Source organism: Arachis stenosperma, chromosome 10 (genome assembly GCF_014773155.1).
Source record: "Arachis stenosperma cultivar V10309 chromosome 10, arast.V10309.gnm1.PFL2, whole genome shotgun sequence".
Taxonomy (NCBI): Eukaryota; Viridiplantae; Streptophyta; class Magnoliopsida; order Fabales; family Fabaceae; genus Arachis; species Arachis stenosperma.
The window spans coordinates 56,465,300-56,481,856 of record NC_080386.1 but is presented as its reverse complement, the minus strand read 5'-3'; the positions used below and the strand labels follow the sequence as shown (position 1 = coordinate 56,481,856).

Below are 16,557 nucleotides of genomic sequence, written 5' to 3'. Positions count from 1 at the left end.
GCCATCAAATCTTGGACAAAGTATGGACTATTATATATGCTGGAAAGCCCTGGATGTCTACTTTCCAACGCCGTTGAGAGCGCGCCAATTGGGCTTCTGTAGCTCCAGAAAATCCACTTCGAGTGCAGGGAGGTCAGAATCCAACAGCATCTGCAGTCCTTTTTGGTCTCTGAATCAGATTTTTGCTCAGGTCCCTCAATTTCAGCCAGAAAATACCTGAAATCACAGAAAAACACACAAACTCATAGTAAAGTCCAGAAAAGTGAATTTTAAATAAAAACTAATAAAAATGTACTAAAATCTAACTAAAAGATATCAAAAACATACTAAAAACAATGCCAAAAAGTATACAAATTATCCGCTCATCACAACACCAAACTTAAATTGTTGCTTGTCCTCAAGCAACTGAAAATCAAATAAGATCAAAAGAAGAGAATATGCAATGAATTCCAAAAACATCTGTGAAGATCAGTATTAACTAGATGAGCGGGGCTTTTAACCTTCTGTCTCTGAACAGTTTTGGCATCTCAATCTATCCCTTGAAATTCAGAATGGTTGGCTTCTTTAGGAACTCAGAGTCCAGATAGTGTTAATGATTCTCCTAGTAAAGTATGATGATTCTTGAACATAGCTATTTATTGAGTCTTGGCTGTGGCCCAAAGCACTCTGTCTTCCAGTATTACCACCGGATACATACATGCCACAGACACATAATTGGGTGAACCTTTTCAGATTGTGACTCAGCTTTGCTAAAGTCCCCAATTAGAGGTGTCCAGGGTTCTTAAGCACACTCTTATTTGCCTTGGATCACAACTTTATTTCTTTTCTTTTTCTTTCTTTTCTTTCTTTTTTTTTTTCGAATTTTTTTTTTTTTTTTTTTTTGAATAGCTTTTTCTTGCTTCAAGAATCTTTTTATTGATTTTTCAGATCCTCAGTAACATGTCTCCTTTTTCATCATTCTTTCAAGAGCCAACATTCATGAACCACAAATTCAAGATATATATGCACTGTTTACACATACATTCAGAGAACAAAAATATTGCCACCACATCAAAATAATTAAACTATTATAAAATTCAAAATTCATGCAATTCTTCCTTTTTCAATTAAGCACATTTTTATTCAAGAAAGGTGATGGATTCATAGGACATTCATAACTTTAAGGCATAGACACTAAGACACTAATGATCATAAGACACAAACATGGATAACATAAAGCATAAAATTCGAAAATCAAAGGAATAAAGAACAAGGAAATCAAGGAATGGGTCCACCTTAGTGATGGCGGCTCTTCCTTGCTTTTGAAGGTCCTATGGAGTGCTTGAGCTCCTCAATGTCTCTTCCTTGTCTTTGTTGCTCCTCCCTCATGATTCTTTGATCTTCTCTAATTTCATGGAGGAGAATGGAGTGTTCTTGATGCTCCACCCTTAATTGTCCCATGTTGGAACTTAATTTTCCTAGGGAGGTGTTTAGTTGCTCCCAATAGTTTTGTGGAGGAAAGTTCATCCCTTGAGGAATCTCAGGGATTTCTTGATGAGAGGGGTCTCTTGTGTATTCCATCCTTTTCTTGGTGATGGGCTTGTCCTCATCAATGGGGATATCTCCTTCTATGTCAACTCCAACTGAATAACAAATGAGGTGAGGAAAGGCTAATCTTGCCAAAGTGGAGGTCTTGTCCGCCACTTTATAGAGTTCTTGGGCTATAACCTCATGAACTTCTATTTCTTCTCCAATCATGATGCTATGGATCATGATGGCCCGGTCTATGGTAACTTCGGACCGGTTGCTAGTGGGAATGATTGAGCGTTGTATGAACTCTAACCATCCTCTAGCCACGGGTTTGAGGTCATGCCTTCTCAATTGAACCGGCTTTCCTCTTGAGTCTTGCCTCCATTGTGCGCCCTCTTCACATATGACTGTGAGGACTTGGTTCAACCTTTGATCAAAGTTGACCCTTCTAGTGAAAGGATGCTCATCTCCTTGCATCATAGGCAAGTTGAACGCCACCCTCACACTCTCCGGACTAAAATCCAAGTATTTCCCCCGAACCATAGTAAGATAATTCTTTGGATTCGGGTTCACACTTTGGTCATGGTTCTTTGTGATCCATGCATTGGCATAGAACTCTTGAACCATCAAGATTCCGACTTGTTGAATGGGGTTGGTAAGTACTTCCCAACCTCTTCTTCGGATCTCATGGCGGATCTCCGGATATTCACCCTTTTTGAGTGAAAAGGGGACCTCGGGGATCACCTTCTTCAAGGCCACAACTTCATAGAAGTGGTCTTGATGCACCTTTGAGAGGAATCTATCCATCTCCCATGACTCGGAGGTGGAAGCTTTTGCTTTCCCTTTCCTCTTTTTAGAGGTTTCTCCGGCCTTTGGTGCCATAATGGTTATGAAAAAGCAACGCTTTTACCACACCAAACTTAAAATGTTTGCTCGTCCTCGAGCAAAAGAAGAAAGAAGAGAGTAGAAGAAGAAGAAATGAAGAAGAGGGAGATGGTGGTGTATACGGCCAAAGAGGGAGAAGAAAGGGTGTTTAGGTTGTGTGAAAATGAAGAGTGGAAGAAGGGTATTTATAGGAGAGAGGGGGGTAAAAGGTTCGGCCATTTGAGGGTGGGTTTGGGAGGGAAAGTGGTTTGAATTTGAAGGGTGAGGTTGGTGGGGTTTTATGAAGGATGGATGTGAGTGGTGAAGAGAAAGATGGGATTTGATAGGTGAGGGGTTTTTGGGGAAAAAGTGTTGAGGTGATTGGTGAATGGGGGAAGAAGAGAGAGAGTGATGGTAGGGTCCTGTGGGGTCCACAGATCCTGTAGTGTCAAGGAAAAGTCATCCCTGCACCAAAAGTTGCTCAAAATCACGTTTTGAGCCATTTCTGGCGTTAAACGCCGGGCTAGTGCCCATTCCTGGCGTTTAACGCCAGGTTGTTGCCCTTTACTGGCGTTTAACGCCAGTCTGGTGCCCTTTTCTGGCGTTAAACGCCCAGAAAGGTGCCAGACTGGGCGTTAAACGCCCAACTGCTAGGCTTACTGGCGTTTAAACGCCAGCAGCTTCTTCCTCCAGGGTGTGCTGTTTTTCTTCCTGTTTTTCATTCTGTTTTTGCTTTTTCAATGGATTTTGTGACTTCTTATGATCATCAACCTACAAAAAAGATAAAATAACAAAAGAAAATAGTTAACTATAAAACATTGGGTTGCCTCCCAACAAGCGCTTCTTTAGTGTCATTAGCTTGACAGAGGACTCCCATGGAGCCTCAGAAACACTCAGAACCGTGTTGAAACCTCCCAACACCAAACTTAGAGTTTGAATGTGGGGTTTCAACACCAAACTTAGAGTTTGGTTGTGGCCTCCCAACACCAAACTTAGAGTTTGACTGTGGGGGCTCTGTTTGGCTCTGTTTTGAGAGAAGCTCTTCATGCTTCTTCTCCATGATGATAGAGGGATATCCTTGGGCCTTAAGCACCATGGATTCTTCATTCACTTGAATGATCAACTCTCCTCTATCAACATCAATCACAGCCTTTGCTGTGGCTAGGAATGGTCTGCCAAGGATGATGGATTCATCCATGCACTTCCCAGTCTCTAGGACTATGAAATCAGTAGGAATGTAATGGTCTTCAATCTTCACCAAAACATTCTCTATAAGTCCATGAGCTTGTTTTCTTGAATTGTCTGCCATCTCTAATGAGATTCTTGCAGCTTGCACCTCAAGGATCCCTAATTTCTCCTTTACAGAGAGGGGCATGAGGTTTACACTTGCCCCTAAGTCACACAAGGCCTTCTTGAAGGTCATGGTGCCTATGGTACAAGGTATAGAAAACTTCCCAGGATCCTGCCTCTTTTGAGGCAGTTTCTGCCTAGACAAGTCATCCAGTTCTTTGGTGAGCAAGGGAGGTTCATCCTCCCAAGTCTCATTTCCAAATAACTTGTCATTTAGTTTCATGATTGCTCCAAGGTATTTAGCAACTTGCTCTTCAGTAACATACTCATCCTCTTCAGAGGAAGAATACTCATCAGAGCTCATGAATGGCAGAAGTAAGTCCAATGGAATCTCTATGGTCTCATTTTGAGCCTCAGATTCCCATGGTTCCTCATTGGGGAACTCACTGGAGGCCAGTGCACGCCCATTGAGGTCTTCCTCAGTGGCGTTCACTGCCTCTCCTTCCTCCCAGAATTCGGCCATGTCTATGGCTTTGCACTCTCCTTTTGGATTTTCTTCTGTATTACTTGGGAGAGTGCTAGGAGGTAGTTCAGTAACTTTCTTGCTCAGCTGACCCACTTGTCCTTCCAAATTTCTGATGGAGGACCTTGTTTCATTCATGAAACTTTGAGTGGTCTTTATTAGATCAGAGACCATTGTTGCCAAGTCAGAAGTATTCTGCTTAGAACTCTCTGTCTGTTGCTGAGAAGATGATGGAAAAGGCTTGCCATTGCTAAACCTGTTTCTTCCACCATTATTGTTATTGAAACCTTGTTGAGGTCTCTCTTGATTCTTCCATGAGAGATTTGGGTGATTTCTCCATGAAGAATTATAGGTGTTTCCATAGGGTTCTCCTAGGTAATTCACCTCTTCCATGGAAGAGTTCTCAGGATCATAAGCTTCTTCCTTAGATGAAGCATCCTCAGTACTGTTTGGTGCATTTTGCATTCCAGACAGACTTTGAGAAATCAAATTGACTTGTTGAGTCAATATCTTATTCTGAGCCAGTATGGCATTCAGAGCATCAATCTCAAGAACTCCTTTCTTCTGATTAGTCCCATTGTTCACAGGATTCCTTTCAGAAGTGTACATGAATTGGTTATTTGCAACCATTTCAATCAGCTCTTGAGCTTCCGCAGGCGTCTTCTTCAGATGAAGAGATCCTCCTGCAGAGCTATCCAAGGACATCTTAGATAGTTCAGAGAGACCATCATAGAAAATACCTATGATGCTCCATTCAGAAAGCATGTCAGAAGGACATTTTCTGATCAATTGTTTGTATCTTTCCCAAGCTTCATAGAGGGATTCTCCATCCTTTTGTCTAAAGGTTTGGACTTCCACTCTAAGCTTGCTCCATCTTTGTGGTGGAAAGAATTTTGCCAAGAAGGCATTGACTAGCTTTTCCCATGAGTCCAGGCTTTCTTTAGGTTGAGAGTCCAACCATATTCTAGCTCTGTCTCTTACAGCAAAAGGGAATAGCATCAGTCTATAGACCTCAGGGTTAACCCCATTAGTCTTGACTGTGTCACAGATTTGCAAGAATTCAGCTAAAAACTGATGAGGATCTTCCATTGGAAGTCCATGGAACTTGCAATTCTGTTGCATTAGAGAAACTAATTGAGGCTTAAGCTCAAAGTTGTTTGCTCCAATGGCAGGGATAGAGATGCTTCTCCCATAAAAATCAGGAGTAGGTGCAGTAAAGTCACCCAGCACCTTCCTTGCATTGTTTGCATTGTTGTTGTTTTCTGCTGCCATGTTTTCTTCCTTGAAGAATTCGGTCAGGTCCTCTAAAGAGAGTTGTGCTTTGGCTTCTCTTAGCTTTCTCTTCAAAGTCCTTTCAGGTTCAGGATCAGCTTCAACAAGAATGCCTTTGTCCTTGCTCCTGCTCATATGAAAGAGAAGGGAACAAGAAAATGTGGAATCCTCTATGTCACAGTATAGAGATTCCTTTAAGTGTCAGAGGAAAAGAGAAATAGAAAGAAGAAGGAGAAGATAAATTCGAACTTTAGTTAGATAAGGTTCGAATTGTGCATTGAGAAGGAGTGGCACTCCATAATTAGAAGGATGTGAGAAGGAGGGAAGAAGATTTTCGAAAATTAATTAAAATACTTTGAAAACATTTTTGGAAAACATCAATTGATTTTCGAAAATCAAAGTGGAAAGGAAACCAAGTGATTTTTGAAAAAGATTTTGAAATTAGAAATTAAAAAGATTTGATTGAAAACTGTTTTGAAAAGATGTGGTTAAAAAGATTTAATAAAAAATGTGATTGAGAAGATATGATTTGAAAACATTTTTAAAAGATATGATTTGAAAACCATTTGAGAAGATATGATTTTAAAAATGAATGACTTGCCTAACAAGAAAAGATATGATTTGAAACATTCAAACCTTTCTCAACAGAAAAGGTAACAATCTTGTGATGTTCAATCAAATCATTAATTGTTAGTAAGTATCTTTTAAAAAGGAAAGAAATTGATTTTGAAAACATTTGATTGAAAAGATTTGATTTGAAAAAGATTTGTTTTTGAAAAACTAAAAAAAATTTGATTTTGAAAACAAAATCTTCCCCCTGCACCATCCTGGCGTTAAACGCCCAGAATGGTATACATTCTGGCGTTTAACGCCCAAAATGCACCCTTTTTGGGCGTTAAACGCCCAACCAGGTACCCTGGCTGGCGTTTAAACGCCAGTCTGCCTTCTTCACTGGGCATTTTTGAATGCTCAGCTTTTTCTGTATAATTCCTCTGCAGCATGTTTTGAATCTTCAATTCTTTGTATCATTGACTTGAAAGGACACAAATTAAAAATATTTTTGGATTTTTGATAATCAAAATGCAAAAGGAATCAATTAACAATGCATGCAAGACACCAAACTTAGCAGTTTGTGTACTACTGACACTAACAACATGAAAATGCATATGAGACACACAAAATACTTCAAGTCAATAGAATTCAAAGATCAAAACAAAGAAATATATGCATGGATTCGAAAAATATAACAAAAACATGCATTTGACACTAAACTTAAGATGAGACTCTAGACTCAAACAAGAAATATTTTTGGGATTTTATGGTTTTGCAAATTTTTTTGTATTTTTCGAAAATTAAGTGAAAAAAAGTATCAAAATTCTTAATGAGAATTCCAGGAATCAGTGCAATGCTAGTCTAAGGCTCCGGTCCAGGAATTAGACATGGCTTCACAGCCAGCCAAGCTTTCAAAGAAAGCTTCGGTCCAAAACACTAGACATGACCAAGGTCAGCCAAGCCTTAGCAAATCACTGCTCCAACAGCAAGATTGATACGAAATCAACAAGCTCTTGTGGTGATAAGTTGAAACCTCGGTCCAATCAGATTAGACATGGCTTCTCAGCCAGCCAGATTTCAACAAATCATCATGAAACTCTAGAATTCACCTTCAAGAATTTCGAAAAAAATACCTAATCTAAGCAACAAGATGAACCGTCAGTTGTCCAGCCTAAACAATCCCGGGCAATAACACCAAAAATTTGATGTTGTTGCCGGATCTTGGCTCTGATGTTACCAAAAGCTTGCTCAAAACATGAACAATCCCCGGCAACGGCGCCAAAAACTTGGCCGGCGAAATTGTGAACTATACTTTTTCACAACTCTCATAATCCCTGGTAATGGCTCCAAAAACTTGGTGCGCTTAATACCATGGCATTACACAACTTCGCACAACTAACCAGCAAGTGCACTGGGTCGTCCAAGTAATAAAACCTTACGTGAGTAAGGGTCGATCCCACGGAGATTGTTAGTAATGAAGCAAGCTATGGTCATCTTGTAAATCTTAGTCAGGCAAACTCAAATGTATATGATGATGATGAACGAAAATAACATAAAAGATAGTGATACTTATGTATATCATTGGTGTAAGAGCTTCAGACAAGTGTATGAAGATGCCTTCCCTTCCGTCTCTCTGCTTTCCTACAGCCTTCATCCAATCCTTCTTACTCCTTTCCATGGCAAGCTCGTGTAGGGTCTCACTGTTGTCAGCAGCTACCTCCCATCCTCTCAGTGAAAGCGATTGCATATGTCCTGTCACGGCATAGCGGAATTCATCTGTCGGTTCTCAATCAGGCGCGGAATAGAATCCAGTGATTCTTTTGCGTTATCACTAACGCCCCCGCCCTCAGGGTTTGAAGCACGTCACAGTCATTCAGTCATTGAATCCTACTCAGAACACCACAGACAAGGTTAGACCTTCCGGATTCTCTTGAATGCTGCCATCAGGTCCTGCCTATACCACGAAGACTCCGAAGAATCCAAGAGATATTCACTAAGCCTCGAATGCTTGTAGAACAAGAATGGTTGTCAGTCACCTTGTTCATAGGTGAAGAACAAGTGATATCTTGGTAAAAGAATAAGCGGAATTGAATGGAAGAACAATAGTAATTGCATTAATACTCGAGGTACAGCAGAGCTCCACACCCTTAATCTATGGTGTGTAGAAACTCCACCGTTGAAAATACATAAGAACAGGGTCTAGGCATGGCCGAATGGCCAGCCTCCCAGAGGTCTAAGATAGCATAAAACAAAGATAGCTACCCAAGTCTCGATAAAAGCTACCAAAGTCTCGATAAAAGCTCCTTAATACAATAGTAAAAGGTCCTACTTATAGAAAACTAGTACATAGATGAGTAAATGACATAAAAATCCACTTCCGGGCCCACTTGGTGTGTGCTTGGGCTGAGCAATCAAGGAAATTCGTGTAGAGACCTTTTCTGGAGTTAAACGCCAGCTCCCATGCCAGTTTGGGCGTTTAACTCCAACTTTTATTCCTGTTCCGGCGTTTAACGCTGGAATTCCTGAGGCCGGATTGCTTTGCGGGTTTGGGCCATCAAATCTTGGACAAAGTATGGACTATTATATATTGCTGGAAAGCCCTGGATGTCTACTTTCCAACGCCGTTGAGAGCGCGCCAATTGGGCTTCTGTAGCTCCAGAAAATCCACTTCGAGTGCAGGGAGGTCAGAATCCAACAGCATCTGCAGTCCTTTTTGGTCTCTGAATCAGATTTTTGCTCAGGTCCCTCAATTTCAGCCAGAAAATACCTGAAATCACAGAAAAACACACAAACTCATAGTAAAGTCCAGAAAAGTGAATTTTAAATAAAAACTAATAAAAATGTACTAAAATCTAACTAAAAGATATCAAAAACATACTAAAAACAATGCCAAAAAGTATACAAATTATCCGCTCATCAAGGGTTAAGTACTTTTGTAAATACCTATATAAATAAGTTAGAACGGGTCCCTGACTAGAGTGACTCTTGTGAGTCGAGGCCTGTTAGTATAAATATGGAGTTTGTAAATATTTTCATGAATAAGCAATAACGTAACCCGATGTGAATTATGATGTACTAAACGAGCCTTTGGGCTCATATGTATAATATTACTATGCTTTTTGTATTTTCTATGTTTCATGTATATATTTTCTATTAATCTATTACCTATTTCGTTATATCTATATATCTGACACGCGATCTTGACTAGCACTACAGGCTCATATGTATATATTTAATATAAGGTCTAGAGTCTCTAAGGAAAGCCATAAAGTAGCGCCTAGTGGCTAGCATCGGTCATGACATGCTAGAAGTTGGGTCGTTACAAATAGTATCAGAGCAGTTCATCCTTGGTAGAGTTTGGGGATGGATTGATCATGCTTCACCGCATGCTCTACTTGTGTATTTCCATGCTACTAGGGTATCTTTAATGATACATTTTGCATGATGGTCTGTGAGCATTCATTTTGGAAATGTTAGCACTTAAATTGAATATGTTAAGACTGAATACCTTAACGTTGATCGTTTGGTGTTAACAGGACCTCAATGTCTACGAACAGGCGTAGCCCCCGTCAATCAAGTCCGAATTTTGAGCCGGAATTTAACTCGGCCTCTTGTTAGAATCTATGAACGCAATGGCTGCAATTGTGCGTGGTTCCGTCGCTGCAACCAATAGAGCGGTGGAAAGAATGGAATGATAGCAGAGGAACGGTAATGAAAATGGCCATGAAAATAGAAATGGATTGGAAAACAGCGTACCCGAGGGGGATAGGCCAATGATTTTGGCATCTTTTCTTAAAGTTAATCTTTCTAATTTCTTTGGAACCACCAATTTGACCGGAGCAGATGATTGGTTTCGTGCCATAGAACGGATTCTGCAGGTGCAACATGTTCCTGAAGAACAACAAGTGAAGTTCACCACTTACATGATGAAGGAGGATGCACAACATTGGTGACAGGGAGTGAGCCAGTTATTGGAACAAAGAGGCGCTAAGATCACTTGGGCTGACTTTCCCACTGAGTTCTACAAGAAGTATTTTTCTCCATCCGCCCGTACTGTCAAGGAGTTGGAATTGTTGCATGAGGCAAAGCATGACGGTGGCTGAGTACACACCAAATATTCGAGGACTTGTGTCGATTTTCAAAGGTGTGCCAAGGAAATATTGCAGAATATGAGGAGTGGAAGTGTATTAAATATGACGAAGATCTCATGAAGGAATTGTTAGCCTTAGTGGGTCCAATGAAAATCAGAAACTTTACTGAATTAGTCAATAAGAGTCAACTGACAGAGAAATATTTAAAGAAGTTGGTAGTTGCACGAGCAAATTGTCGAGAGGTTGCACAACAAAGTTTCAATCAGAGACTAGCCCCTTGGGCTAGAGATTTCAAATCTAATGGGTAGCAATAACACTGGAACCAACTTGGAGGCGACCTTCCTATTCATTTCAATGGTAGTAACAGTAATCATGACCTAGGATGGGTACAGGGAGAACAATCTCAGCAAACTCAAGATGGCCTCATATGCCCGAAGTGTAGAAGAAGTCATGGTGATAGACCTTGTCGGTTTGGTACAAATATATGTTACTACTGCAGTAAGGAGGACATCTGGCAAAGGACTACCGCAAGAGGATTGCTGATAGGGCCTCTAGACCTCATCAACAAGGCAGAGTTTTACTGTGACTATTAACAAGTGCCACTAGACCCGGCCACTTCACTTGAGGTGAGTGTTATGCTAATTAAGAACCTTAACCGTAATACAAGATATAGATGTCCTTATAATTCCTTGTGCATAGCTGAAATTTTGAGGACAAAATTTTCTTTAAGGAGGGTAGAATGTAAGAATCCGGTTTTTGGTAAACAAACTTTTTCTGGCTATTTTTAAAAAAATTTTGCAAAATCCCAAACCACGACCCAACAAGAAATAGTGAGGCTGACCCAATGAAAAAAAATATAAATTAAAGAAAAAAAGAAAAAATTAAAAAAAATTAAATAGAAAAGACCATTAATAAAGTCAAAATTGACTATATGAGGGTAGTTAATCTCCCTAAGTCAAGTTTGACTAGTAAATAATAAATATTAGCTTACCATTGATTTATTTTCCTCACTCGAGACTTTTTGAGGCAGAAATTCACTTTTAGTGACGGTTTTGCGTGCGCTGAGAAAAATTCTTGTAACTGAAAATTTCGAAACCAGTGGTAAAAATAATTTCTACCTTAGAAATTGTGTCCTAAGATTAATATTAGCCATCCATTCATGATTTATTTCTTTAAGAATAACTTTTAGCCATTAATTATTTCACCACACGGTAAATTTTACTCCGAACAGAATTTCTGACTAGTATTCCACAAACGACTCCTAAAGACCCCAAATCTTCTTACTTTCCACCCAAGTAACTTGTCTCTCCTTCTCAGCTTTTTGACCGAGACTATCTCAGCCATTCACCCTTCTCTGCTGTGCTTTTAACCTCGAGTAACTAACTGAGGTTAATTGCGGATAAGCTCAACATGCAAGCGTTGACCAAGCTTCCTCGTTTTCATACCCCTTATTCATTAACGTAAAAACTCTAATTTTTTTTACTAACACGAGTTCCTCTTAAAATAAAATTTTAAAGCGATTAGTTTTATTTTGACGAGCCGATAAAAATCCCGAAATAAAATAGATGGTAATATAATTTTATTATTATCTTCTTTATCTATTTTACTTGCTCTAATTATAATGAAGCCTAGATATTAATATTAATATTATTATCAAGTCCGACTTTTACCGATAAAACTAACTATTGGTATTTCTTGATGAACTTGGAATTACTAATACTTCATCAAATATTTTTTTAACTTCTAAGTTACTAATGTCATTTATGTTAGTAACTCATATATATTTGACCTTATATAATATTATTATTATTATGGTATATTATTCAACCTTATATATTATTTACTTAATTCATCATATGTCTTTAATTAGCATTATGACCTAACAATGTTCATTTTATTTTTCTCTTGGCCGAGCCATTAAGAGAATAGAAGAAAGAAAAAATATAAACAGGATCCATGTACTTTAACTCGTGATTCATCCACCTAGGATTTTATTAGCATGGCTTATATATATATATATAAAATATAACACGTCTCCTTCCTTTATTGACCAAAATCCCCCATCGAAGAACCGTAACCCTCAACCATTTTCCATTCCCGATTTCTCCTAATCCGTAACTCTAATAAAAAAATCTAATCTGGTAAAAGTGTTTGTTCGTATCTTCTTTCTATACGTGTTGGCGTTATTTTTGTTTGGTGAAAATCGACGGTGACGTAGCTCCCCTACTTCTTGAGTTTGGCCAACTGGAGTTCTACGAGGCACGAAAGATTCCGGATGTTTTTCTCTTCAGCAGCTCGGTCAGAAAGCTTCTCCAGAGCTTCAAGTATTTTGATTTCATACGAAGGTAGGGTTTTGATAAATTTTCACCGACTAAATAATATTTGATAAGTGAATTGATGTTTGGATAAAATTTTAAGTTAATATTTTGATAACAAATAAAACAGGATTTCGGTCTCGTTGGAGGACAACAAATTAGTTTGGAAATTTTATTTTGAAATGTGTCATTTTATTTTTATAAAAAGACTGAGGTTATGTTTATAATTATAAACTAAGTTTTAAAAGAAAAATGCTATTTTGAGTTTTTATTCAAAATTACTCTCTATATTAAAATAAATTATTTTCATCAAAGATAAATTATATTGTGGAATGATACAAAAGAGAAGAGGAAGAACAAAAAGTAAAGGAAAGAAAGATAATTAAAGAAATCTCTGCCATAGGAGAGCAGAGAACAAAGATTAAATAAAGGAATATATTAATTAAAAAAGACTACCATAGGAGAGCAGATGTGACATTGTTTGGGCCTTAGTGCCAAATATAAAGTGGGGACGCCCACACATTGAGAACTGTTTTTCAGATGTACGCTTATTGATTTGGAAAGTCACACTGTATGCGACCTAGCCGTACGACTTATAAGCACACTATATGCATCTGGAAAGCCATATCTGGGACTTGTGCCCGGGTAATGTCGGGAGCGGGTAAGCAACCGACACATGAGCTCATGGCCTGCGTTAGGAATAGACATGCATCATCCTTGTTGCGAATTTGCATTTTACTTGACACTGTGAAATTGTTTGTGATTGTCTTCTTGTGTTTATACATTCCTTAATGTTATTCTAAATTGTGGTGACTAAATATTTCTTTGTAACACTTGTATATTTTGTTGTGAATTACTTGAACTGTGGTAATCCTGACTAAACTAACTACCCCCAACCCTGCTAAGAACCCCCCAGTTCTTACCCCTTTCTTCCTCCCCTTCAAATGGAGACCGGAGTTATATTTTACGAGATAGACCATCCCTTTATATACGAGGATATTGTACATCATATGTTTTTTGTAGTAGGTGCGGAGATTAGGACCCGTATGTACATTCTGCGTGATCATCCATTTAGTCACCCGATTGATACTCCACAGTTTAACCCCGACATGCCCTATGAGTTCCCGTTGCAGTGGCTCCACCCGGATGCTCCATTTCACCCGTTTCATGACGGATCGGTACCTCACCAGCATCCTGATCAGCCTGCGGATCAGGCGGACCCTGAGCCTGAGCCCATGGAGGAGCATATTCTAGAGCCTGTACCGGAGGAGGATATCCTAGTGGAGTAGATCTCAGTATCTTCATCCGAGCCATCTTTTGAGGAGCCGCTCACCGCCTCTATTAGTGGACTGGCGAGTGCTGGTCAGACCAGTAGCACGAGTGCCAGTGCCCCTCCCGAGAATATAGAGATTTTCGATGATGAAGACGAGGATCCTAAGGAGTGTTCTGATGTGGTTGCGATATCCTCTGACGATGATAGCTGAGGCCTGAGAGTTGCGGTTGTGCCTTTTGATAGTTTTTGTGTTAGCCTAGCTTTTGTGTTAATCTCTCACTTTTGGTTAGACTCACTGAGAGAGTAGGGTGTACATAGTTGCCTAGGCTAGTTCGGGTGCCAGCTTAGGGGTTTTCTATATGAACTCGGGCCCGAAGTGTTGGTTTGTACATAGTTGTATTTCTGAAGGGTTGTATGCTAACTTAGGATATATATATATATATATATATATATATATATGTATATGACAGTACATGTATGCGTATGTATGGTCTATGCTATGTGTTGCGATTATATATAATGCCGGCTTGTGTATGTTTAATTAGCTGTCCTTGCAAGTTTTCTTATAAAAGTCTTTCCAAAAACTTGATAGTACACTAACCCGATTACAAGCTTTATAATAAATAGAAAAAGTTTCATGTGAACAAGTTGGTGACACTTGATTTCTAGTATGATCATGACTAGGGTGGAAAAAGGCCAGGTGGCCTGCCAGGGGCCTGCAGCCTGGCCTGTATTTGGCCTGGCCTGGCCTGGCCTATTATAAAATAGGTACAGGCCCAGCCTCTTTTAAAAGCCTTAATACATTAATAGGCCAGGCCCAGGCTTACTAATTAGCCATATAGGCCTGTCAGGCCTGCCTGGGCCTGTTAAAATATAATTAAATATATAAATAATTATTTGTTATTAATAAAATTATAAAATATTTTAAATTTATTATGTTTTATTATAAATATTTTTGTATATTTTAAATATGTTAAAAGTTTAAAATTTTTTATAAATATTAAATATATGACATATTACATATAACTATTTTTATTAAAAAATAATTTTTTTAAATAATATTTTTATTTTTGTAAAAAAAAATTATCAGGCCTTTTAACAGGCTTCAGGCCAGGCCAGGTTGAATAACAGGCCAGGCCTAGTACTTTATGAAGAGCCTATAACAGGCTGCAGGCCAGGCTCAGACCAATCAACTGTATAACAGGCCAGGCTTGTTAAGAGCAAAGCCTGGCCTGGCCTGGCCTGTTTCCACCCCTAATCATGACTTACTGGGAATTGTGTCGTTACAATTAAAGCCCAGCCCTTGACCACAAAAATTTCAACCTCTTTTACCATCATAAATTCAGCTAGACTTTGATTTTTATTTAAAGAAACATTAACCTCAAAATTCACAAAACGCTTTACACATGTTTACACTCTTTTGTTCGAATTTTTGAGAGAGAAAGAGAAAAAATTATTGCACTTGTTCTCTACACCCCAGCCCCCTAATTCAACTCTTCTTTCATTGTTCTTCATGTGTTCTTCAATAACTCAAACCATACAAACACAAACTCTTGCCCGGTTTCGCTAATTCTTGCGTTTATATCAAAATTTTGGCTAGGTAAACACTTGTTCTTTCTCCTTTTCTTTTCTATTTTTATTAAAACAGTAGCCATGATGAATTATTACTCTCCTCCATATATAGAGAACTTCTCTTGAAGCACCCAGGGAGCACGCATAAGGAGTTAGAGAGATTCGAGCTCAAAATGGTTGAATTTCGACGTTTTTGCCATACTTTCGGCCAAAAAATGAAACTGCACCATCACCATCCATGCCTCTGCCCTTGTGTGCATGTTTTCTAGTGTGTGAAAGGTTTAATAACTAAATTACATAAGAGGTAAGGGTTAGGATTAGTTAGAGCATGTTTGTGTTTGTTTTTGGTGTTCATATCAGCCACTTTGTGGTGATTTTGTGCTTGATTCTTAATTCTCAAAATTCAGTGATACTTTTCTATTTTTGGACTATTATTTGAGTAATATATGAAGTTTATTTGCCTTTGGAAATTGTATGAAACTACTGAAATTATTTGGAGCACTTGGGATTTAAGTTTCAAGCCTTAAGAGTCACTAAAAAGTGGATAAAAATAAAAAACTGCACCCCTAAAAATTCAGCCATGAAATGACCATGAAAGTCATGTGTATAAGGATTAAAAAGAGGTTAGAAAACTGATTTTAATCTTATGGAATAAAGATGCAAAAGTAAAAAGGGTATAATGGTCATTTTTGGATAAAAAGAGGGTTAAAAATGTAATCTAAATGAAAAATAAGTAAAATTCTGCACTTAGTATTATCAAGAATAAATTAGTAATTATATAAATTAATTGGATCAAAATTATAATTACAATAAAGTTTCGAGACTAAATAAAAGTTTTAGTAAAAATTAGAAATTAAATGGTAAAAAGCAGTAATTAGAATAAATAAATAAATTAATAAAGAATAAAATATTTTTTAGGTCCCTAAGAGTATAATTGGCTTTAATTAAAAGTATTACGGATAATTTGATCATAAAAAAAATATTAGGATTAATCCGGTAACATTTTGACGTTAAATCAGGTTAAACGATAAAGCTAGAATACTTAGGGGCATATTAGCAATTTTTGGCATAAAGTCAAATAAAAAATTATAAATTAACTTAATGAAGGGTAAGACGGTCTTTTAGAAAAAAATATGAGGGTAAAGTGGTGAAGTAATAACACTAGTGATAAAAGCGTCACTAAAAGCCTAAAGAAAACTATAAAAACGAAGTTATGTACAAAAAGAGTACAATTGGAAACGTACAAAAATACCAAGAGAAAAATAGTAAAATATGTGATAAGACTAAGATATTTTA

At 38.1% G+C, this 16,557-nt stretch overlaps 1 non-coding gene across 1 annotated transcript; it reads left to right on the top strand.

The window, feature by feature from the left end:
• The first annotated feature begins 4,945 nt into the window (after window positions 1-4,945).
• On the top strand, window positions 4,946-5,053 carry LOC130959544 (small nucleolar RNA R71). Its single transcript, XR_009078617.1, has one exon. It is a non-coding gene; the product is annotated as a small nucleolar RNA R71 (small nucleolar RNA).
• The last annotated feature ends 11,504 nt before the right edge of the window (window positions 5,054-16,557 follow it).